A 24,235-nucleotide genomic window follows, 5' to 3' on the forward strand; every position below is an offset into this window, starting at 1 on the left:
TATAGAAAATGAATTGAATAGGTTAAAATGATAGCAATATTGTTTTTGAATTTGTATTTACATGTATCAAGTATATACCAAAAATTGGCAGAAATGTAAATCATTTAAATTACAGGCTTTCATTAATGACTTGTCAAACACAGACTGCTACCTCAAATTGGCACATAAAATTAGTTTTGGTCACCACGCTTTCATGTCCACAAGCATTGCCAGTATTTTCAACAGCATCCAGAAGTAATTCTAACTCTTGTGTTACACAGTTATTTCAGTAGTAGTGTTTTCTTAATTTCACTCATGGGGCATAGGCATCGCTGGCTGGTCAGCATTTATTGCTCATCCCTAGTTGCCCTCGAGAAGGTGATGGTGAGCTGCGTTCTTGAACCGCTGCAGAAGTGCAATCAAGCCAACTTTAGCTCATGCTGACAATTTAACTATGCCTAAGTGTTTAAATGTAATGAAAGTTCAAGAAATGTTCTTTGCAAATTCTTATTGTGTTTCTTTTGAACAAAATATATAATTTATTCTTGTTGTCATCAATCTAAACACTGGAATCGAATGTTAGTTATTCTCATAAACTAAGATGTAACTGACATTCAAAGACAAATCATAACCAAATGAGTATGTTCTTTCACAAAATGAATGACTTGTGCCTTAACATTAGGCACAGTGTATATGATAGCTAAGATTTTGTGTCCACACTGAGTATGCTAGCAGGTATCTTCACAACTAAATCTGTCGGATTAAGCTCCAATCAAGAGCTCACTTGTCAGCTTCTTACTTATCAATAGCATTAACACTAAAGTTCTGCTCCATCAGATGTTGTTGGCAAATTAGAAGCTGGCAGTCTCTGGGACCTGAGGATTATCGCTAAAGATCTAGGCTGCAGTGGCAAGAAAGCAACTGGATTTTCCTTGAGAGACCACAGGGTGTGAGTCGCAAGGAGAACATGTCTTTTAGTGGCCACCTGATTCACCCAGTATCCATGGCCCCCGTTTCCCCAGATTTGGGGCAAATAGAGTACCCACCAAAACCTAGCAGATAGGCCACCCTGGTTTCCCTGCTGGGAAGGTACCTACTTTTCTCACTGGAAAAGCAGGTAATGGGCTGTTGGTGGATTGAGATCCTTAAACATCTGTTAATTGATCACCTGAGAGTTTTGATCAGTTATGGATCAAGGTCACCATCAACTTTCCTGCCCAAAACTTAATTGCTAAGGTGGCAGGCATCACTAGCCTGATTACTTGCCCATCTGCCTGCTACTTCTAAGGAGAAGAAAGTACAGCCAATTTTTTAAATAGAATAACCTTCTATTCTGATATTTTATGATATTCTGTCATAAAATTCAGCAATCCACAATCGATCAAAGTGACATCATCAATCTTCATTTCAAACAATCTGTGATTGAAATTTGAATACTCTTCTTTCAAAAATAAAATTGAGGAATGGCAACAACAACAAAACATTAATATCTAAATCACATTAAGATGACATTAAAGTTAAATTCTGAACTCTATGCAGTTTAGAAATCAAAATTTTTAAAATAGGTGAAAATTAAACAATATTTTGCTTAATATATTGAATTAAGCAATAGTAGGTTAAACTGAAGATTGCTGGTGCTATTTGGTGGAATTCCACACCACCCCAAATGAGGAAGGTTTTTTGTTTGCTCTCTGGACTGTGCCAAGTCAGCTTGTCATTGCAATGTTTTGGCAGCATAATGACAATGTTTTCTTAATTTAAAAACGATATTTTCAAGAGCCAATGAAAAGCAATTTAATTCCAAGGAATGGATTGTACAGGATATTTATAAAGAAGTTGGGAAACACTTTCTGTTTTGGTTACTGGTAACTGAGAACTAAAATTAGATTACAAAGTCTATATTTGTACAAGACTGGATTTGGTCCCATTTGGCCTGTCATGTAGTTTGGAACAGTTTGCTGTGAATGCATTTTATGAACTACCTCAGCAATATCAATTCTCTATTCTCCTCAACATTTCCTCAGTAGAAACTTGGGTTGCATGCCTGAAAATTACCAAAGCAAATTATAAACACTTAAAGTTTAAAGTTCTGAATATTCTGATAAAAGTTTAGATAAATTACGTAATTAAATGTTATATGTGGTAAATATCTATCTTTAAATCTGATACTCATACATTTTAACTGAAATAAAAATATGAGTTAAAACCAAGAACGCATAAAAGTAAAATGAACAGCCTTGAATTAGTCACCATCACCTTCTTTTCAAATTAATGAATTAAGATAGAAATGAATAGTCAGGAATGGTGAAAAGTTGTGAGAACAAACAAAAACTGCTCATGTCACAAATTCCTCAAAGAATTGTCAAAACACATCAGCCTCACAAGTAAAGAGAGGGTTTGAGAGCCCATTTGTGTAATCAGGAAGCCAAGAAACATCAAGAGTGTCGAGGTCCTGCTGAACTGGACAACAGGACCACATTGGGGGATGAGTGTAGTGGGAAGAGAACAGAATCACATTCGTAGCAGGGTTTATGGGGAGAGAAACAATTCACTCCTTCTGGACATTAAGCAGCATTGAAAAACATTACCTAATGGATCGAGCAGCTCCACGTACTGGGAAACCAATTCCAAATATTCTGAATTCAAATGGTTCCAATGATCTGAAGAAGAGAACCTCACTTATTATACCTGCCGAACCAGTTTCCAGAGGAGGGTACTCAGCTGTGCCCAAGCCCACTGTAATTAAACAGGAAGGAGGTCTGTTAAAGGTGGTTTAAGTTTTCACTTACCCCAACCTTCTCCCACCTTTGTACAGTGTCCAAAAGGGAGACAACTTCATTTTCTTTGGTGATTACAAATGTCAGAATTGGATGAATGCAAATTTCTGGCAAGGCATGAGGGGGGATCTTATAGAAACATATAAAATTATGAACGGAATAGATAAGATAGAAGTAGAGAGGATGTTTCCACTGGCAGGTGAAGCTAGGACAAGAGGGCATAGCCTCAAGATTAGAGGGAGCAGATTTAGGACTGAACTGAGAAGGAATTTCTTCACCCAGAGGGTTGTTAATCTATGGAATTCCTTGCCCAGTGAAGTAGTTGACGCTACTTCAGTAAATGTTTTTTAAAAAACGGTAGTTTTTTTTGAACAATAAAGGAATTAAGGGATACGGTGAGAACGCGGGTAAGTGGATCTGAGTACCCTACTTCATCAGAGACACAAAGACAAAACCTCATCACAACACCCTCACTCCAGACATTGGGACCTGCTTGACTATGTCACTCTGAGCAAGCAACCACAGAGATGTCTGCATGACCTGTAAATTTGGCAGTGCTCATGACTGTTGGACAGGCCATCACATCATCTGGTCTATTATCTCCATCAGCCTGTCCCAAATATGGTGGCGGCAGCAAAACAGTGTTACAGCATAATCAATTTTGATAGACTAAAGGATCTATAAAGTCAGCACCTGACAGTCAACCTGATAATGCTTGGTGAAAATAAACAACAGAAGATCCACAAGGCCCAATCTGCCTTCAAATCCATCTCAAACAGGAATTGCAATGACACTTTGGGTTTAACACAAATGACCAAGAGATCAAGGAGCTGTTAAATCAGAAGCAGGAGACCAGAGCTGAGAACACCACCGGTTCTCGAGTGAAAGATACCAGACAAATGAAGGTGGAACTCCAACTAATAACCCACGGCTAAAGAAAAGTCACCAACAAAAGGTGAAGTATGTGGTTTTTTAAGCACAGTCAAGACTATCTATAGGCCAAGCACCCAACGAGCCAACTGAGAGCTAAGAACAGAGTGGTTCTCTCTCAGTACAAAGAAGCAATGGGCGCTCTGTGGATCTAATCAGCCAAGATGCAGTCGTAAATCAGAAGTTGCTGTAAAAACTCAGCAGGTCAGGCAGCATCTGTGGAGAGAAAGCAGAGTTAACGTTTTGGGTCCAGTGATCCTTCTTCAGAACTTATCTCCACAGATGCTGCCTGACCTGCTGAGTTTTTCCAGTTGTTTTCTGATTTTGTTTCTGATTTTCAGCAGTTCTTTGGGTTTTTTTTTGAGACTCAGTCTTCAATGTAAATGGCCTCAAGCACATCGCACACATGCCACTCGACACCATCTCAAAATAGCCCCAACTCGCTAAGAGGTTGAAAAGGACAACTGACAGCTGAAAACTAACAAGGCTGATGAAGCAGATGGAATCCCTGCTGAAATTCTGAAATACAGCGGAAAAGTACACTTGGCTTGTATACATGATCACATTTCCCTCAATTGGAAGAAGAGTATGCCAGAAGATCTGAGACATTGTAATTGTGACCATCTTCAAGAAAGTTGTTAAACCAATTGTGGTAATTACAGAATGGTATCACTGCTCCCTCCAACAGGTAAGGTCATTGTAAACATCCTCCTCAATCACCCCCACTCAGTGGCTAAAGAGCCAGTTGGGAGGAGGTCACAATGCAGATTCCGATCATCACGAGGCACAATGGAAGTGCTCAAAAATCACACGACTCCAGGTTATAGTCCAACAGGTTTATTTGAAGACACAAGCTTTCAGAGTCTCACTGTTTCTTCAGGTGTCAGTGAAAGAGGTGGCATCAGACACAGAACTTATAAGCAAAAGGTCTGGGTAATAAAGATCCCTACGTCAGGCTTCTACTTATTGACTGCAGCTCTGCCTTCAACACTACAATCCCAACCAAACTAATCTCCAAACTTCAAGAACCAAGTCTTTGCTTCACCCTCTGCAACTGGATCCTTGACTTCCTAACCCACAGACCGCAGTCAGTGAGGATAGGCATCAGCACCTTCTCCATAACAATCCTCAACACCGGCACCCTGCAAGGATGTGTACTCAGCCCCCTACTGTACTCCCTGTACACTCATGACAGCGTGGCCAAATTTTGTCCAATCTCCATCTCTCAGTTCACTGACAATGCCACCATTCAGGCCTGATATCAAACAATGATGAGACAGATACAGAGATAAAGTATTCGGTGACGTGGTGCAAAGATAGCAATCTCTCCTTCAAATGTTAGCAAAACTAAAGCGCTGATCATTGACTTCAGGAAGCAGGGAGAGGATACACCCTTACCCACATCAATGGAGCTGAAGTGGAGGTTGTCGAAAGTGTCAAGTTCCTGGGAGTGATAATCACCAACAATCTGCCCTGGAGCACCCATGTTAATGCGACGGTCAAGAAGGCACAACAATGCCTCTTCTTCCTCAGGAAGCTAAGGAAATTCAGCATGTCCATAAGGACCTTAACCAACTTTTACAGATGCACCATTGAAAGCATTCAATCCGGATGTGGCTTGGTACAGCAAATGCTCTGCCCAGGACTGTAAGAAACTACAGAAAGTTTTGAGCACCAGCCCAGACCATCTCGCAAGCCAACCTCCCATCCATGGACTCCATCTACACTTTCCATTGCCACATAAAGGTAGCCAACATCATTACAGACCTTTCTCACCCTGGTTATAATCTCTTCCAACCCCTTGATACAAAAGCTTAAAAATATATACCAACAGGTTCAAGAACAGCTTCTTCCCCACTGTTATTAGACTTCTGGATGGACCTCTCCAATTCCAAATTTAATGTTGTTCTTGCTTTTTTCTTTGCAACCGTAACTTTGTATTCCTCGCTCTGTTCAATCATCCGATGATCTGTGTATGTTACGATCTGCCTGTACTGCATGCAAAACAAAACTTTTCACAGTATGTTGGTACATGTGACAATAATAAATCAAATCAAATCAAAACCAAAGCAGCCAACAAAAATAGTTTCTCTCTATCTATCCTAGCTTGTTTCCGTGAAAATCTTAAAAACATTGATCAAATCACCGTTTAAGTGTCTATTGAAGGGAATAAAACCCAATTTTGGAGTATACATTTTATGCTGGTAAGTCTACATGACATCTTTGCCAAAGTTGATAATATACTTCTGCAGATATGAGACTGCTCATGGTACTCCAGGTATCAAAGAAGGGCTTCTACCTTTTGTATTTTAACCTTCTCAATAAAAATTAACCTTCTCAATAAAAAGCCAACTTTTGATGAAACATTAGATTTCAATGGTAAAATGCCTAATTAAATTGCAGTTTGTTTCTAGTATTTCTCAGCTGTTTACTAGGAGCCCTGAATAGAGAATGGAAACAGTTACAATGTAACATTATTTACTTTCTGTAATGGTTTAATTAACAAATATTTTCAAAAAACATAATATATTGTCACAAAACATTTTATTTTAACCTGAAGTTAATTGATGCTTTGAAGGATGAACATTTTCTTGTGATGATGTATGTTACTCATAAAACGTAATTTTAGATTTTGACATGTATGACCATTTCCAACATACATTGCAGCACAAAAGATATTTAACCACATACAGAATATTTTTTAGTCAGGGTGATATCTCAATTTATCTTCCATTTATTTTCAGATGATCATAACTTCCAAGAGGATTATGATAACATAGTATGAGTGTAGCAAATTTCAATGTAATAGTGCATCATAATTCAGTCATCACTAACCTGGAGTTATCTCACTCCCTCCCTCCCTCTCTCTCTCTCTCTCTCTCTCTCTCACACACACACACACACAAAATTGTGTGAGACCATCAATTTTACTGAATTTGCCTTTGCCAAGCATGTGTTTACAGGATGTTACTATCTTAGCAATAAGTGGTAGTTAACATATTATCTAAGTATTTCAATTGAGTTACAGTTAAGCTATATTTTTTTTTCTTTATTTCTTATTTTGTTTGTATTTTTTAACTGTGGTCTGAAGATCAAGTATGTTTAGCTTCACGTTTGGTAGCTTGACCAATCGAATTGCATACAGGACACAGCTTACACTTGCCGTCTAAAATAATTAAAAAATTAGGGTCTAGGATTTGTCCTTAATATATTTTGAGGGGGTTTGGTCTCATCCATGACATAACAATGTTTGCAAAATGGACAAAACTGTTGAGAATTCAACCTTACAAGTTTTTCTTTTAATCTTAATGAATCTGCATAAGCTTTGAAGCCAGTTCTTCAGCTTTGAATCCATGTAGCCTGTACATAGCTTTCATGTCTTGATGTCTGCCTTTTTGTGGTATAAATCCACAACGTGAATTTTTACCCAAATTAATCCATGTAATCATTTTTGTTTACATATAAAGTAAAACTTTGCATCAAATTTTCTAATAATACACTATTATAAAGTATTTAAACATAGGAATATGTTAATGAGGAGCAGGAGTTTAGTCCCAAGTGGCTGCTCCACCATTGAGTAATGTCATTTCCGATCTGATGGTGGCCTCAACTTTACTTTCCTGCCTATCCCTAATAACCTTAGACATTCTCACTAGTCAATGAAGATCCAGTGATGAGTGCAGGAGGGTATGCCAGAAGCAGCACCAGACATGCCAAATAATGAGATGTTAACTTAATGAAGCTACAAATCCAACCCAGCAACTGTTGCTCCAACCTATCCCAAACATAAATAAAGTGATTTAACAACAACGCTATCAAACATCACTTGCTTAGCATGCTCACTTGATGCTTAGTTTCGGTTCTGCTAGGGCCGGTCAGTTCCTGACCTCAATGCAGCCTTGGTTCCAACATGAACAAAAGAGCTGAAATGCAGAGGTAAAGTGAGAATGAGTGCCTTTGTATTCAAGGTTGCATTTGACAAATTGTAGCATTAAGAAGCCCTAACAAAAATAGAGTCAAGGGGAATCAAGGGTAAAATTCACGGCTGATTGGACTCATATCTAGCACAAAGCACGTGGCTGTTAGCAGTCAGTCATCTCAGCTCTTGGACACGATTGTAGGGGTTCTTCAGGGTAGATATTTTCCTAATCAACCTGTTCAGAGGTGTTATACACGCCTCTGGAACAGGTAGAAACTTGAACCTTAACTTCCTGGCCTAGAAGTAGGGACACTTTAACCGTGTCACAAAAGCCTTTGCTTCTCAGGGTAGATACTTTCTAATCATCTTGTTCAGAGGTTATATTGTACACCTCCGGGATAGATCAGGGTAAGTTCCCAGGCCCAACCATTATGAACTGCTTCATCAATGACATTCACTCCATTATATGGTTGATATGGGAATGTCTGCTGATGATTACACAAGTCAGTACCATTCGTGACTCCACAGCAGTCCATGTCTAAATGCAGCTAGATCAGGACAATATCTGGGCTGGAGCTGTCAAGTTGCAAATAACATTTGCGGCAGACAAGTGCCAGTTAGTGACCAAAGAGAATCCAACCATGGCCCCTTGACTTTCAATGTGACTACCATCACTAAATTCCTCACTATCAACATCCTAGAGTTACCATTGACACTGGACTAGCCATATAAATGCTTCAAGAGCAAGTCAGATACTTGGAACCCTGCAGTGAGTAACCAATCTCCTGGTTCCCCAAACCGTGTCTACCAACTACAAGGTACAAGCAGAAGTGTGCTCTGAGATGCAATGCAGAAGTTCACCAATGCTCCTTAGATGGCACCTTCTAAAACCATGGCCACTACCCTCTAGAAGGATAAGGATCACACGTACAATGTACCATCACATGCATGTTCCCTCCCAAGCTACTTATCATTTTGACTTGGAAGTATATTGTCCTTTCATCACTGTCATGAGATCAAGATCCTGTAATTCCCTTCCTAACAGCATTGTGGTTGTGCCTATACCAAATGGACTGCAGCAATCAGACAGCTCACCATCACCTTTTGAAGGGCGATTAGGGATGGGCAACCAAGCAATTTATTCCCTTAGTTTTTTGAGATGTCTACAATGTATGAAGCAATTCCATTAAGATTTAACACTGTAGCTTATATGATATCACTCTTAAAGAAAAGATATAATGGGTCAAAACTTGTTATTCTCCCCTCAATGATGTTTCTATTGAAGTCAAAGCCTACAAAAACTGGATATTATGTAACAATGGCACTGCATACAGGACAGACTGTTTTCCATCCATCCAGAAAAGAAATCTACCAACACCACTACCACTTTATTTCTCTGTATCATACAATGACCAAAGATACACTGACCCAAAACTCTGAGAGATCAGGGAACTTTTCACTACACTTGCCAATACAGGGGTTTTAATAACTAAATAACTAATAGCTAAAAAGGCTGGATATTCTTTCTGGAGCTGTCAACCCAGCAGATACTGAACTCCATCTGCATGAAGCAAATAGCGTCACCTTCAGTAGCCTACATCTACTGCCTGACAATGTTTCTGCAAAACCAAAAAGGAACTCACCTGCAGAGGTACTATTTTCTGCCCTTTTAACATCCAAAGACCTTTTATCTGCACTTTTATGACTAAAGACCTTTTATTTCCTGGATGTCGCATCAAACAGTTGGTTGGTACCTGACTAGCAGGGAAATAGCAAAAAACAACAGGAGGGCCTGATAGTGTGTTACAATCTGGCAAAGACAGACGTTTCAAATGGATAGATACGCATTGCTAGATGATATCAGTTCCCAACATTGTACTGATGACAAGACCAGATGTGGACAGGCTGCCCATCCCAAAGATATAGGTAATTTCTGTGATTAAAGGTTCTAATTGTGGTGACTTTATCATGCCATTGGCAATTTGCTTACCATAACGTGTCATCCCAACATGCAGACAGACTGCCAACCTAGATGGTTTGCCATCCTCATGACACCCTGGCGGAAGATGTCACGGGACATACAAGAGGCTGTAGGGCAGGGAAGACAGCATGTGTGGTCAACTGACATCCCCTAAAGTGTTGCCTTTCTGACCGTCACCCACCTGAATTTTTTGTTTTTTAAGAAAATTACTTCCTTGTGGTCTTGAGGTCATTTGCGTACCCAAACAACAGTCATCTCTCACACTGATGCTGCTCAAGCTGCAGATCTGCTGGCCTGTTGTTGGGCCAGCACTATCAGGCACTTTAATTGGACTGCACGCCCACAGTTGGAAGGCTATGTATGATAAAACTGATGAGCAGGTTCTGCAAGTTTCAGGCTTAGGACACCCTTCCTGTCCCAACACGGGGGGTTCTTGCTCAGCTGGTGAAATTCTGCCAAACGTTTCCACAGACAAGATGGTCAAAAGATAGAGATTTAAGGCAATTGAAGAAAAAAAAACACAGATGGGTGGTAAGGAGACCTTTCTCATGTGGCGATCTGTGACCTGAGGTGTATTGTGTGGTGAAAGCAGAATCACTAATGACTACAGAAGGAAGTTAAATGCATGGTGTAAAAGGAAGTATTTACAAATTCATAGGCAAACAGCAGAAGAGTGGACTGAACTGTTAACTCTATTAATCAGCCGACAGAGGTATAATGGGCTAAAAACCTCCTTTCTGTGCTATATGATTCTATGTCAGTCTTTTATAGATATGCATACAAGCAACAGTTTTCATGCCTTAGTTTGTACCGGTACAATTTGATCATGATTATTAAGTGTGGTTTTAAGCTCCCTTTTTTGTTGTCTCAATTAATTACTTATAAATGGTTTCTGCTGTGCTATATGTATGTTTTAAGAATGTCAGTGCCATTTTCAGAATGGCTGCAGGGCTGAGGAACTTCAGTTATGCAGGAGAATTTGGGAACACTCTCCATGGAAACAAGGAAGCTCAGAACTGATAAAGGATTTCAAAATCACGAGCTGGTTAAATAGATAGGGAGAAACTGTTCCCGTTCAGAAAAGAAACAAGTGGGCATAGATTTAAAGTTATCTGCAAAAACTCAAAGGTGAAGTGAGGAAAATCTTTTATCGCCCAGTGAATCATCCAGGTATGGAATGAACTGTTGGATTCAAGGGGCCATTGGATGAATGTTTGGATAAAAATAGCATGCAAGTGTATGGAGAAAAAGCAAGACACCTGACACAAGGTCATGATACTCGTCCAACGAGGCGTGCAGTCACGACAGGTTGAACGACCTCGTTCTGCACAATAGCAATTGTAGGATTCTTGCAGTCAAAAGGCCGAGACTGCAGACCATAATATGTTGGAGCAGAATTAGGCCATTCAGCCCATCAAATCCGCACTGCCATTCGATCATGGCTGATGTGTTTCTCAACCCCATTATCCTGCCTTCTCCCTCTTACCCTTGATCACTTATTAATCAAGAACCTATTTATCTCTGTCTTAAATACACTCAATAACTTGGTCTCCACAGCCCTCTGCAGCAATTAGTTCCACATATTCACCACCCTCTGGCTGAACAAATTCTTCTACCTATCAGTTTTAAAGAGTTATCCGTTTACAGTGAGCCTGTACCCTTGGGTCTCAGTCTCTCCTATGGGTGGAAACATCTTCTCCATGTCCGCTCTAACAAGGCCTCACAGTATTCTTTAAGTTTCAATCATATCCTCCCTTATTCTTCCAAACTCCGAGTACAAACCCAGAGTTTTTCACCACTCCTCGTATGACAAGCCCTTCAAAATAATCATTGAATTTTAAAGCACAGAAGGAGGTTATTCACCCCATCATGTCTTATTGGCTCCTGAAAGGGCTACCCAGCTAGCCCCACTCTCCACACTATCTCCGTAGTCCTCTAACTTTGTCACTTTCAAATCAATATCCAGCTCTTTGGAAACCTCCAGTGGTATCTGCCTCCACCACTTTCTCAGGGAGTGCATTCCAAATCCAAACAACTGTCTGAATAAAGACGTTTCTTCTCATCTGACCTCTCAGTCTCTTAGAGTCATAGCATCATGCAGCACAGAAACAGACCCTTCAGTCCAATGTGTCCACGCTGACTAGGAATCCCAAACTATTTGCCTGTGTTTGGCCCATATCCCTCTAAAACTTTGTATTCATATACCCATCCAGATGCCTTTTAAATGGTGTGATTGTACCAGCCTCCACCACATCCTCTGGCAGTTCATTCCATACATGCACACCCTCTGTGTGAAAAAGTTGCTTCTCAGGTCCCTTTTAAATCTGTCCCCTCTCACCTTAAGCCTATGCCCTCTAGCTTTGGACTCTCCTACCCTTGGAAAAAGACCTTAGCTATTCACCTGATGTCTGCTCCTCATCGTTTCATAAACATCTACCCATCAACTTCCTATGCTCCAGGAAAAATAGTTCTAGCCCCTCCAGCCTCTCCTTATAACTGAAATTCTCCTGTCCCATCAACATCCTTATTAATTTTTCTGCATCCTTTTGAGTTTAATAACATCCTTCCTATAGCAGGGCAACCAGAATTGTACACGGTATTCCAAATGTGGCCTCACTAATGTTTTGTGAAATGGCAAAATGATGTCCCAACTTCTACACTCAGTGCTCTGACAAACGAAGGCATGTGTGCCAAATGCCTTCATCATCACCTTGTCTATCCGCTAAGCCACTTTGAGCGAACTATGAACCTGCACCCCCTAAATCCCTTTGTGCAACATCAATCCTCAAGGCCCTACCATTAATTGTGTAAGTCCTGACCCGGTTTGCCTTACCAAAATGCAACACCTCGGATTTATCTAAATTAAACTGCATCTGCCACTTGTCGGCTCATTGGCTTATCTGATCAAGGTCTCTTTATACTCTTAGATAACCTTCTTCACTATCCACTATGCCACCAATTTTGGTGTCATTCACAAACGTACTAACCATACCTCCTATATTCTTATCCAAGTCATTAATATAAATGACAAACAATTATAAGTGCAACCAGAATCAATCCTTGTGGCATACCATTAGTCACAGGTCTCCAGTCTAAGTAACAACCCTCTACTATCACCCGCTGTCTTTGACCATCAAGCCAATTTTTTGTCCAACTGGCTCTCTCTCCCTAGATCCCATGTGATCTATCCTTACTAATTAGTCTACTTGCAAAAGTCCATATAGACAATGTCCACTACTCTGCGTTCATCTATCTTCTTGATAACCTCTTCAAAAAACTCAATCAAATTTGTGAGACATAATCTCACTCGCACAAAGCCGTGCTGACTATCCCTAATCAGTCCTTACCTTTCCAAATGTAAGTAAATTTGCTCTCTCAGAATTCCTTCCAACAACTTACCCACCACTGATATCAGGCTCACCAGTCTACAGTTCCCTGGCCTTTCCTTGCAGCCTTATTAGCCACCCTCCAAGTCTTCTGGCACTTCACCCATGGCTGTCGATGAAACAAGTATCTCATCAAAGGGCCCTGCACTCTCTTCCCTAGCTTCCCACAAAGTCTGGGATACACCTGATCAGGTCCTGGGGAATCATCTACCTTTGAGTGTTTTAAGACTTCCAGCACCTCTTTTTCTGTCATGAGGACACTTTTCAAGACGTCACAATTCATTTCCTCAATTTCCCTACCTTCCATGTCTTTCTCCACAGTTAAATACTGAGGCAAAATATTTGCTTAGTATCTCATCCATCTTCTCTGGTTGCACACATACATATTTTTGATCTTTAACGGGCCCTGTTCTGTCCCCAGTAACCCATTTGCCCTTAATGTACTCATAAAACCTCTTAGCTGTGGTTGTTAAGTTTATGGAGAATCCTATCTAATGTTCCCTTTTTGCCCTCCTGATTTCCCTCTTAAGTGTACTTTGACTCCCCCTATACTTATCCAGGGATTCACTGGATCCGTGAAACTTCCATCACAAGTCTGTTGTGTAACATCGTCTCAAACATCTTTTGGAAGCCCATGTTGCAATAAAGGTTCAAATTGTATAAATATTGTTCAAGAGCTTAGGTTCTAGAATGGAAAACAAAGTCATGAGGGGCATGGATAGGGTGAACAGACAATGTCTTTTCCCTGGGGTGGGGGAGTCCAAAACTAGAGGGATAAGGTTTAAGTTGAGAAGGGAAGGATTTGAAAGGGACCCAAGGAGCAACTTTTTCACTTAGAGGGTAAACTGCCAGAGGAAGTCGTACAAACTAGTGCATTTACTACATTTAAAAGGCACCTGGATGGGTACATGAACAGGAAGGGTTTAGAGGGATAGGGGCCAAATGCTGGGAAATGAGACTAGATTTATCGAGGATATCCAGTCAGCATGGACGAGTTGGACCGAAGAGTCTGTTTCCATGCTGTACAGTTCTATGAATATTAGTGATCCATCTTTTCTTTTAAACTCAATCCTGTTTTTGTAAACAGTCAAATAATTATTTTTGAACAGTGAAGTAAAGACACCGTTTCTAAGAAATCCTATGATTGTTACAAGATGCCTCATGTTACGATGAATCAGAACTCCAAATTATGATAGGTGCTTTTAGCCCTTAAATCAAGTGTATTTAAAAAAAAAACTGCTGGAGACAAAATAACTGCAGGCATAAATCAATTGGCTGGCTGGCAAAGATTCTGTATGGGACTGATGGGACATAACATCTAAAGACATTAAGGAAATTTCAAACAGACTGGACTGTGATCTCTGTGATGACAAAGATAATAAGGGGGTGACACAACGTTCTTCTCAGAAACAGGCCGTTCTGATGAACTGTGTCCCAAACTGCAGACACATTTTGTATTTTTCCCTTTGAAGAATAAAGGAAAAGGGTCAAAAAACCAGTTTCAATTCTATTGATGTGTGCTAGAGGGACTGAATGTCCTTATGTGTACCAGGTCAGAAAGCACGCGACATCAGGCTGTAGTCCAACAGGTTTATTTGAAAACACAAGCTTTCAGAGCCTCTGGTGTTACTGAGGGAGGTAGTACCAGACTCAGACTTTATACGGAGAAGATCAAAGGGTTACACCACTGATGAGAATGTACAAAAACAAACTTAAGATGCTCTTAAAGTGTACCATGAGGCGTGCTGTTAAGGTCACAGTCTGAAAAACATTCCTTGAACATTGCTATGTTGCTTCTCATTCTAAGTGCTAGATGTCAGCTAGTTAGCAACCAGATAAAAGGAAGCAGACAGAAAAAAAGGCCTGTCTCTCACTACGAAAGCTGGAATTCAATCAAAGCTGAAAGGAATCGTAATCACAACTGATCTGCAAACCTAAGGACCATGAGGGGCCCAGAAACATGTTTATTTAGTCAAAATGAAGAGTCCTTAACTGCAGATGTGCTATTAATCGCAATCGAAGTAGTCAGGCCTGGGGAAAAAATGTCCCAAGTTGTCCAATGAAAATTCAGTTTCTTTCTCCCAGATATACTGTGTCTGATGTTCCAATCATTCCACTTTATGCAATTAAAAATTTGGTAGGCGATGGCCTAGTGGTATTATCGCTAGACTATTAATCCAGAAACCCAGCTGATGTTCTGGGGACCAGGGTTCGAATCTCACCACAGCAGATGGTAGAATCGGAATTCAATAACTTTATTAAAAATGTCTGGAATTAAGACTCAACTTATCACCATGAAATCATTGCCGATTGTCAGAAAAACCCATCTGGTTCACTAATGTCCTTCAGGGGAGGAAATCTGCCACCCTCCTCTGGTCTGGCCTCCATGTGACTCCAGACCTACTGCCATGCGGTTGACTCTCAACTGCCTGGTGAAGTGGCCTAGCATGCCCCTCAGTTGTACCAATCGGTACAACGTCACAAGGAAATGAAACTGAACGGATAACCTGGCATCGGCCTAGGCACCGGAAAAGACAACGGCAGAAACAGCCCTGTCAACCCTGCAAAGTCCTCCTCACTAACATCTGGGGGTTAGTGCCAAAATTGAGAGAACTGTCTCACAGACTAGTTAAGCAACAGCCTGGCATAGTCATACTCACAGGATCATACCTAACAGACAATGTCCCAGGCACCACCATCACCACCCCTAGATATGTCCTGTCCCACCGTCAGGACAGATGCAGCAAAGGTGGTGGCACAGTGGTATACAGTCGGGAGGGTGTTGCTCTAGGAGTCCTCAACATTGACCTCTGGAGCACACGAAGTCTCATGGCTTCGGGTTAAGCATGGGCAAGGAAACCTCCTGCTGATTACCACATACCATCCTCCTTCAGCTGATGAATCAGTACTCCTCCATGTTGAACAACAATTAGAGGAAGCACTGAGGCTGGCAAAGGCACAAAATATACTCTGGGTGGGGGATTTCAATGTTCAGCAGCAGTACTACTGATCGAGCTGGTCGGGTCCTAAAAGTCGTAGCTGGTAGACTGGGTAAGCAGCAGGTGGTGAGAGAAGCAACAAGAGGGAAAAACATACTTGACCTCATCCTTACTAATCTGCCAGCTGCAGTTGCATCTGTCCATGACAGTATCGGTAAGAGTGACCATCGCACAGTCGTTGTGGAGATGAAGTCCCACTTTCACGTTGAGAACAACCTCCATCGTATTGTGTGGCACTATCACCGTGCAAAGTGGGACAGACTTCACACAGATCAAGCAGCTCAAGCCTGGGCATCCATGAGGCACTGTGGGCCATCAACAGCTGCAGAATTGTACTTCAGCACAATCTGCAACCTCATGGCCCAGCATATCCCCCACTCAACCATTACAGTCAAGCCAGGGGATCAACCCTAGTTCAATGGAGGGTGCAGGAGGGCATGTCAGGAGCAGTACCAGTCATACCTGAAGATGAGGTATCAACCTGGTGAAGCCACCAAACAGGACTACTTGCATACCAAACAGCAAAAGCAGCAGGTGATAGACAGAGCTAAGCAATCCCACAACCAACGGATCAGATCTAAGCTCTGCAGTCCTGCCACATCCAGTCGTGAATGGTGGTGGACAATTAAACAACTCACTGGAGAAGGAGGCTCCACAAATATCACCATCCTCAAGGATGGAAGAGCCCAGCACATCAGTGCAAAAGATAGTGCTTGTAACATTTGTAACAATCTTCAGCCAGCAGTGCTGACTCAATGACTGACCTTGGCCTCCTCCAGTGGTCCCCAGCATTACAGATACCAGTCTTCAGCCAATTCAATTCACTCCACGTGATATCACGAAACGGTTGGAGTCACTGGATACTGCAAAGGCTACGGGCCCTGACAACATTCCGGCAATAGCACTGAAGATTTGTGCTCCAGAACTTGCCGCTCCCCTAGCCACACTGTGCAGTACAGTTACAACACTGGTATCTACCCGACAATGTGGAAAATTGCTCAAGTATGTCCTGTACACAAAAATCAGGACAAAACCAACCTGGCCAATTACCGCCCCATCAGTCTACTCTCAATCATCAGTAAAGTGATGAAAGGTGTCATCAACAGTGCTATCAAGCAGCACCTGCTCATAAATAACCTGCTCAGTGGCGCCCAGTTTGGGTTCCGCCAGGGCCACTAAGCTCCTGATCACATTACAGCCTTGGTTCAAACATGGACAAAAGAGCTGAATTCTAGAGGTGAGGTGAGAGTGACAGCCCTTGATATCAAGGCTGCATTCGACCGAGTGTGGCATCAAGGAGCCCTAGCAAACGTGAAATCAATGGGCATCCAGTGGTTGGAGTCATACCTGACACATAGGAAGATGGTCGTGGTTGTTGATGGTCAATCATCTCAGCTGCAGGACATCTCTGTAGCAGTTCCTCAGGGTAGTGTCCTAGGCCCAGCCATCTTCAGCTGTTTCATCAATGACCTTCCCTCCATCATAAAGGTCAGAAGTGGGGATGTTCTCCGATGATTGCACAATGTTCAGCACCAGTTGTGACTCCTCAGATACTGAAGCAGTCCATGTTCACATGCAACAAGATCTGGACAATATCCAGGCTTGGGATGACAAGTGGCAAGTGACATTCGCACCACACAAATGTCAGGCTATGACCATCACCAATAACAGACAATCTAACCACCATCCCTTGACATTCAGTGGTGTTACTATCACTGAATCCCCCACTATCAACATCCTGGGGGTTGCCATTGACTAGAAACACAACCGGAATCACCACATTGACGCAGTGTCTACAAGAGCAGGCCAGAAGCTAGAAATGCTGCGGCAAATAACTCATCGCCTGACTCCTCAAAGCCTGTCTGCCACCTGCAAGGCACAAGTCAGGAGCATGATGGAATACTCCACAGTTGCCTGGATGAGTGCAGCCCCAATAACACTCAAGAAACTTGACACCATCCAGGATAAAGCAGTCCACTTGATTGGCACTACATCCACAAGCATTCACTCCCTCCATCAACGATGCTCAGTAGCAGCAGTGTGTATTATCTACAAGATGCACTGCAGAAATTCACCAAAGATCCTCAGACAGCACCTTCCATACCCACCACCACTTCCATCTAGAAAGGCAAGGACAGTAGACAAATGGGAACACCACCACCTCCAAGTTCCCCTCCAAGTCATTCACCATCCTGACTTGGAAATCTATTGCCATTCCTTCACTGTGACTGGGTCAAAATCCTGAAATTCCCTACCTAATAGCATTGTGGCTCAACCCACAGCAGGAGAACTGCAGCAGTTCAAGAAGGCAGCTCACCACCACCTTCTCAAGGGCAACTAGGGATGGGCAATAAATGCTGGCCAGCCAGCAACACTCACGTCCTACAAATGAATAGCAAAAAAAATCAAAAATGATAACCTCAGCCAAGGATTTTCATTGTTGTCATTGACTAAGGTTTTGAATTACTCCTCCATTTTCCATGCTTTTGTTTTTAATATCTCATACTGCTTCAAGTTAACATGGTTCCATTCAATTACATTCATCATTCATTTTTCAATATTTTTACAGCTTCATCCCATCAACAAGCAAATCATCCTTTCATTCTTTTCCTCATACATTCTTACACTGCCTAAATTTCCTCAGTTATCTGAAACTCAGGAACTTTATTTTTCTACCAGAATTCACCATCTTCATCTGTTGTTCATTCAGCAATCATCCAATAGTTTTCGTTTAGCTTTTACATTCCAGTTCCAAGGATTTGCGTCTTAAATTTCAGCTATCTTTCCTCTTTTCAGATACTGATACACCACCAGAAATTTTAGCTAGTATCTGGCAGTTTTTGCTCTGATTCCAGACTTCGGATATATGTATTTTGCATCCAGGAGGATAATCTCAAAACTGGTTTTTGAAAAAAAAAACTGTTGTTAAAATGCCCAAGCCGAATTTATAAAAGTGTTCAATTAAAATCTACAGCCTCAATTGGACAATCACAGATAAACATTTTTCTTTTTTTCAGGACTGCTGAAATAACACATCGTGAGAAAAAAGACAGCAAATTTAGACCATGATAAAAAATTACCGATACTTGCAAAAACTTTATTTAGCTTTCATTTATACGATTTGTGTACTTGGAAAACTGTTAGAATTGTAATATAAAAATTATTTTCAATAACAGGTCAGCTGAGAAAAATCTTATCATTGATGCAGACAGTGTTTATCTTAACTGCAACACCAGGTGGAGCACCACTTGCAAATGCCGAGTTGCAGAGCCTGTGACCTCATCGAAAGCAACGTACCCGTCATTTGTTAGCAACGATGGTCTCCACGAGCTAACCTTGGGGTGTTTCGTAGTGTCAGCACTTCCCCCAGCTTAGCAGCGCGTGAAGAACTAGTAACAGGCACGTTAGTGCAAACTAGCGAGTTTCTTCGGCTTTTAAAAGGGATTTATGCGTAGCCACACAAAGCTTCTCCTGTCCCTGCCATAGTTCCCGTCACACTCTCCTGACATTTACTGCTGCCTCCTGTGCCCTCCAGTTTTAATTATTTTTAATCTCCTCCGTCCTCGCTCCTCATTTGCTTCCGGAAATGAGAACAACTAGCAAAGGTCGGGAAAAGCGAGGGGAACTGAAAATGGGAAACTGCACATGCGCAAGCAACTGGTTCGGAAGCTTGTCTTTCAACTGTACGAAATCGGGGTTAAAGTATTGACAACTCACGTATTGTGTTTGGTCAAACTGAATTAATGCCTCACAATAATCTTCACGAAAAAAAAACCCGACTAAATGTTCAGAAAATCCGCTACTGTCAGCGGTGGAACACAAACCGTTTTGCTGTGACAGTGCAGACGAATCCAGTTTCATTTACATTCAACCAACGTTTGATAGTATTTGGAGTTTGTAGAATGGTTATTCAATGTCTTGATCAGTGCAAACAGAATTTGTCCTTTAGTACGTGAACAGAGAGGGCTGTGATGTGGCTTTCAAAAATATTCCAAAAACATTTAAACCAGTTATGATGTGGAAAAGCAGTATTCATTTCATTCATTATGAAATGTTTGTTCAATTTCAACTTAGTGTGTTTTTATCTGGCAAGAAACAAACGATCCCCAAACTTCTAAGATCATCCTATATGTGCAATACTTCACAGCAGTCTAATATGTCAGCATCTTTAAGAGTGGAAGCAAAAGTGAAGTACACAATGCAAATATATAAAACAAAAGCTTATTCTCACTTTATATAGGAATTTAAATAGTCCACATTAAAACATAAATATACCTCTCATTTGCACTTGTCCAAGGCATTTCTAACAGCATTACTTGGTAGAATGATAAATTGGTCAACACGGTATGGGAATAGCTTTTAGAAAGCCAAATGTTAATGTGAATCTATAGAGTTTAGGGTACTGGAAGTAGGTTGACTTGCTGAGAGATAGGATATTTCAGAAAAAGGAAACATCTAATTTTCTTTTTATTCATTCACAGAATGCCAACGTTGGCAGCAAGGTTAGCATTTTTTGCCTATCCCTAATGGTCCGTGAGAATATGGTTTAAGGTGCTTCGTGTACCACTGCAATCCACGTGGTACAAATCGAGATCCAGGTTTTTGACCCAGCAACATTGCCATTTTGACTTTAACTACATTGAAGGAATGGCATGTAATAAATACATCATGAATGTAAATAAATAAATAAAACAAACAAACTGTAGGTGCAGGTGGTTATTCTAAATGATGAAAGTGATTGGAAGCGAGGTGTCTGCTTTCCATGTTGAACAAAGTTAAAAATGAAAGGAGAATGCCCTTACAAAAGCACATTATATTTTAAACAGTATCTCACTCTGGAGTACATTTCTGATCAAATTGTTTATGATAAAATGTTGAAAAGGTATAAAAGCTCCAATTATCTTAAATACTAGCCCTCACTGTGTGCGCAGAAAAGGTCAGAAATCACACGACACCAGCTTATAGTCCAACAGCTTTATTCGAAAACACAAGCTTTTTAGAGCCTCCCTGCTTCTAGCCTCACACCCGAGCTGGTATCTACTATAAACAGGGCATCTTCATCGAATTAAGACTTAGTTAAATTTAACTAACAGCTTACTTTGCTTCAAATTCTGTATTATTATACGTATGTACTGACATCATAAAATTTTCAAGAAAACAGTTTATCATGACCAATATTTGTGAATCTTCAAGATCTTGAATTTGTTCAAAGTTTAATTTATATGATGTAATTATACGGTAGCTATCAGCATTTTCTGTCTGCAGAAACTACTTTCTTTTCTCATATTTTTCTATCACATTTTTCATGTTAAATTCCCTTCTCATCATTTTGGATGACACTGCTGAGCTAAATTAATCATCCAGTAGTTCCACCTACCATTTTGAGATAGTGTTGTGTCATGACATTTTTGGGTCTACTAGCTCCTCAGCCTACATTGCACAGAAACCTGTATTCTGAAACCAACTGTACTTGCTAACTTAATACAAATTTTACTGTTTCAACGGCAGATGATGGAGGACGGGACATCTGTTCCTCTAGGCTCCCTGCAAATGAATAAAGGCTATGAGGGTGCACCGAGAGGCCGTGGAACAGGGACAAATAAAGGAGGCCAGGACTTCAGCACCTAAGCTCTAATACTAGTTAGATAATGAGGAGGAAGAGTTGGAGCAGGCACATAATTACTTGGTACCTGACCAGACTGACTGAGAGCACCCTTGAATTGAAAAAAACCTCATGAAGTGTGAGAAAGCCACAGTATTGTCAGAAATAAGAGGTGTATTTTGTCCTGGTTTCTTTTAAGAGATTGAACGAGAGAAGCCAGGCAGTCTGCGGTAATGTAAACAGCTTGTGAGGCCTTGAGTTTGTTTTTAAATGTTGGAACAATAGTAGCAGGCTGGATGGGTAGGGCCAGCTCTCAGAGACGAGCATTTCTAGTGTCTTTTTTAAATTCTTTAGGTTTATCTTCAAGCAGTTGCTTTTGGACCCTCAACATGGTTATAAACTGTAGTACACGTCTTCTGGCTTATGCTCTCTCCAAGTTTTCACTTCTCTTTTCTTTTCCCCCCCACCTCTGCTGCTGGATTGTATGTGAGACAATCAATCAGTTTCTGACTTTTCCTTTCTGCTAAGGGGTGTGTATAGAGGGTGTTACTATATTGGAACAGTTGGTCAGTAATATTGACTTAACTCTATTGGAAAATTTAACAGGTAAGTTATTCTAAGTTCCTCTTTCTTTTGTTGTATTTTAACTATAGTGTTTGAATAAACTGTGATTTGCTTAATGTCAAGTCCTTTGCATTTGTTTTTAAAGAAAGAAAAAGTTGGGTACAGGCTACCTTCTTAACATATTTCGAAAGGGTCAGGTCTGATCCATAACAGAGAGAAGAAGGCAGTAGCCAGGAGTTAGAACAACTGGGACAGCACTGAAGTGTTAGGATCACAAACAGTACAGAGAACAGACACTGAAAGTGGAGAGTGCCAGCTGCTACACAAGACCCAAGTGGATGATCAATACAAAATCCCTCAGTCCGAGAGGCCACGAGGAGATAAAGTTCCCCTTACTGTCAGGGTGACAAGGTAATTGATGTTACGTGATCACAGGAAGTTAACAGAGTGAGCTCCTCCAACCGAACTCATAACTCCTGATCTGTAATCAGATAGATAATGTACAACAATATGGTTTTGATGGATCTGCCACATCAGGTGGACATCCATTCTAAACAGTTCATTCCTTTAAGCTACTCATTTCCATTAACATTTAGAAGAACTAACTGCCAGCGGAATCAATAATTTCTTTTTTTAAAATCTTTATGTCGTGTAGATGTTTAAATCGCCTATTATATTTTGGCAAAGTCAGAAGGATTCCTCAAATGCAGCTGTGATGGACAAAAGAGAAAGGGGTCTGTCAGAGATGGAGCAGAGGGTACAAGATCTGGAACTGGTTCTTTGAACAAATGGAGACTGAAGCTGCTACAGCTCAGTCTGAGTTGCACGCTTCCCATGATGAAGCTTCCCATGATGAAGCAGACAGACCAAGTGGTAGCTAAGAAAAAAAACAGAACTGGCAGCAAGAACTTAGGAGGTCTGGTCATGTGTGTGGAGTGAAAGCAGAGTTGACATTTCAGGTCAAATAACCGTTCTTCACAACTGAAGTCATTATCAGGTGTGCTTTTTGTCAGATAGCTGAAGATGCTTAGATTACCCCAGCATAGGTATGCAATCTGCCAAACAGTAGAGAACCGGAAAAATTTGGGGTAAGACAGGACATGTCTAAAAGCCAAGTGGAAAGGCTGGGTTAAGGATATACAGAGAGGGAGTTTTCAAGAGAACGCCTGTGACAAGAAACCTACTGGGAAATGGAAGGGAAAGGTACTCATATCCAAATAAGTCCACAGTGTAACTTGGGAGGTACTGACAAGGATACTTGGGAGCAGCAGTAGCCTGTCGCAGCTGCAACAGAGAATTCACAAGCACAGTAAGACTGTCAATGCTCGCAGGTGATCAGGTTGTTCATTTTCATCATCCTCATGGATCCTTCCATCAAAACAACCAGCGACACAAGCTGACAAATCATCTAGTTCAAGCAGTGAGGAATTAGTAAGGAATGAGTAAGGCTGCTTAAACAGTGAAAAGCCAAAACTATCTTTTGACTGTACGTGATTACATCACCCAAATCCTGGCAAAACAGCACATGCATAAGTTGGGGAAATAAGCTACCAGCAGTAAGGTGACATCAATAGCGATACAGAACTCAGGTTAAGAGCCACGCAGAACAGATCAGTGCATAGCAAGTGCAAATCCACTTGTTGATGGATGTCTTGCACCTACGCATCTCCGAGGGGTACTTCAAAGAGATGGTAGAACTGTGCCGGGCTTGGTTACTGCTCATGAGTCTACTATCAACAAGCATTGGCACTACTGACATCAGGTCCAGTTACCGAGACTACTGCCTCTCTGTTTCTTTCCCATCACCAGAGAAGGTGCTGGCCTGGCAAGGGTCACGGATACACTTGGGCTTTTAACCAAACGACTGATCATGGAAGGCAACCCATGCTTGCCACTTTAGAGAAGACTGCAACTGATACCACATCCAGGCCTCAAGAAAATAGTAGCACTCATACCCCAACCCCCTGCAGAATTCAGGCAGAATCTATTACCATGTACTTGTGAGGGTGATCCAAATCTTTTCCAGAGGGGTAAAGGCAAATACAATTTCACATTTTTAATCCATCTCAATTGAGAACCTCAGACAGCTTCAGATATT

At 41.1% G+C, this 24,235-nt stretch overlaps 1 protein-coding gene and 1 long non-coding RNA gene across 6 annotated transcripts in view; one reads left to right on the forward strand and one right to left on the reverse strand.

The window, feature by feature from the left end:
* Positions 1-20,671, forward strand: part of LOC125487336 — a 167,759-nt gene extending 147,088 nt beyond the window's left edge. Inside the window, exon 5 of the long non-coding RNA XR_007265824.1 lies at positions 20,453-20,671. This is a non-coding gene — a long non-coding RNA (uncharacterized LOC125487336). The remainder of the gene's footprint in view (positions 1-20,452) is intronic.
* The window catches only part of LOC109927965 (methylcytosine dioxygenase TET3-like), a 331,959-nt gene that overhangs the window by 123,689 nt on the left and 184,035 nt on the right, over positions 1-24,235 (reverse strand). Inside the window, exon 3 of one of the 5 annotated variants that reach the window (XM_048618549.1) lies at positions 2,568-2,639. The exons of the other annotated variants lie outside the window; for them this stretch is intronic. The gene's annotated coding sequence lies outside the window, so the exon portion shown is untranslated. The remainder of the gene's footprint in view (positions 1-2,567; positions 2,640-24,235) is intronic. 5 annotated transcript variants of the gene reach the window in all.

The sequence above is a fragment of the Rhincodon typus genome, chromosome 40 (genome assembly GCF_021869965.1).
Source record: "Rhincodon typus isolate 14 chromosome 40, sRhiTyp1.1, whole genome shotgun sequence".
Lineage (NCBI taxonomy): Eukaryota > Metazoa > Chordata > Chondrichthyes > Orectolobiformes > Rhincodontidae > Rhincodon > Rhincodon typus.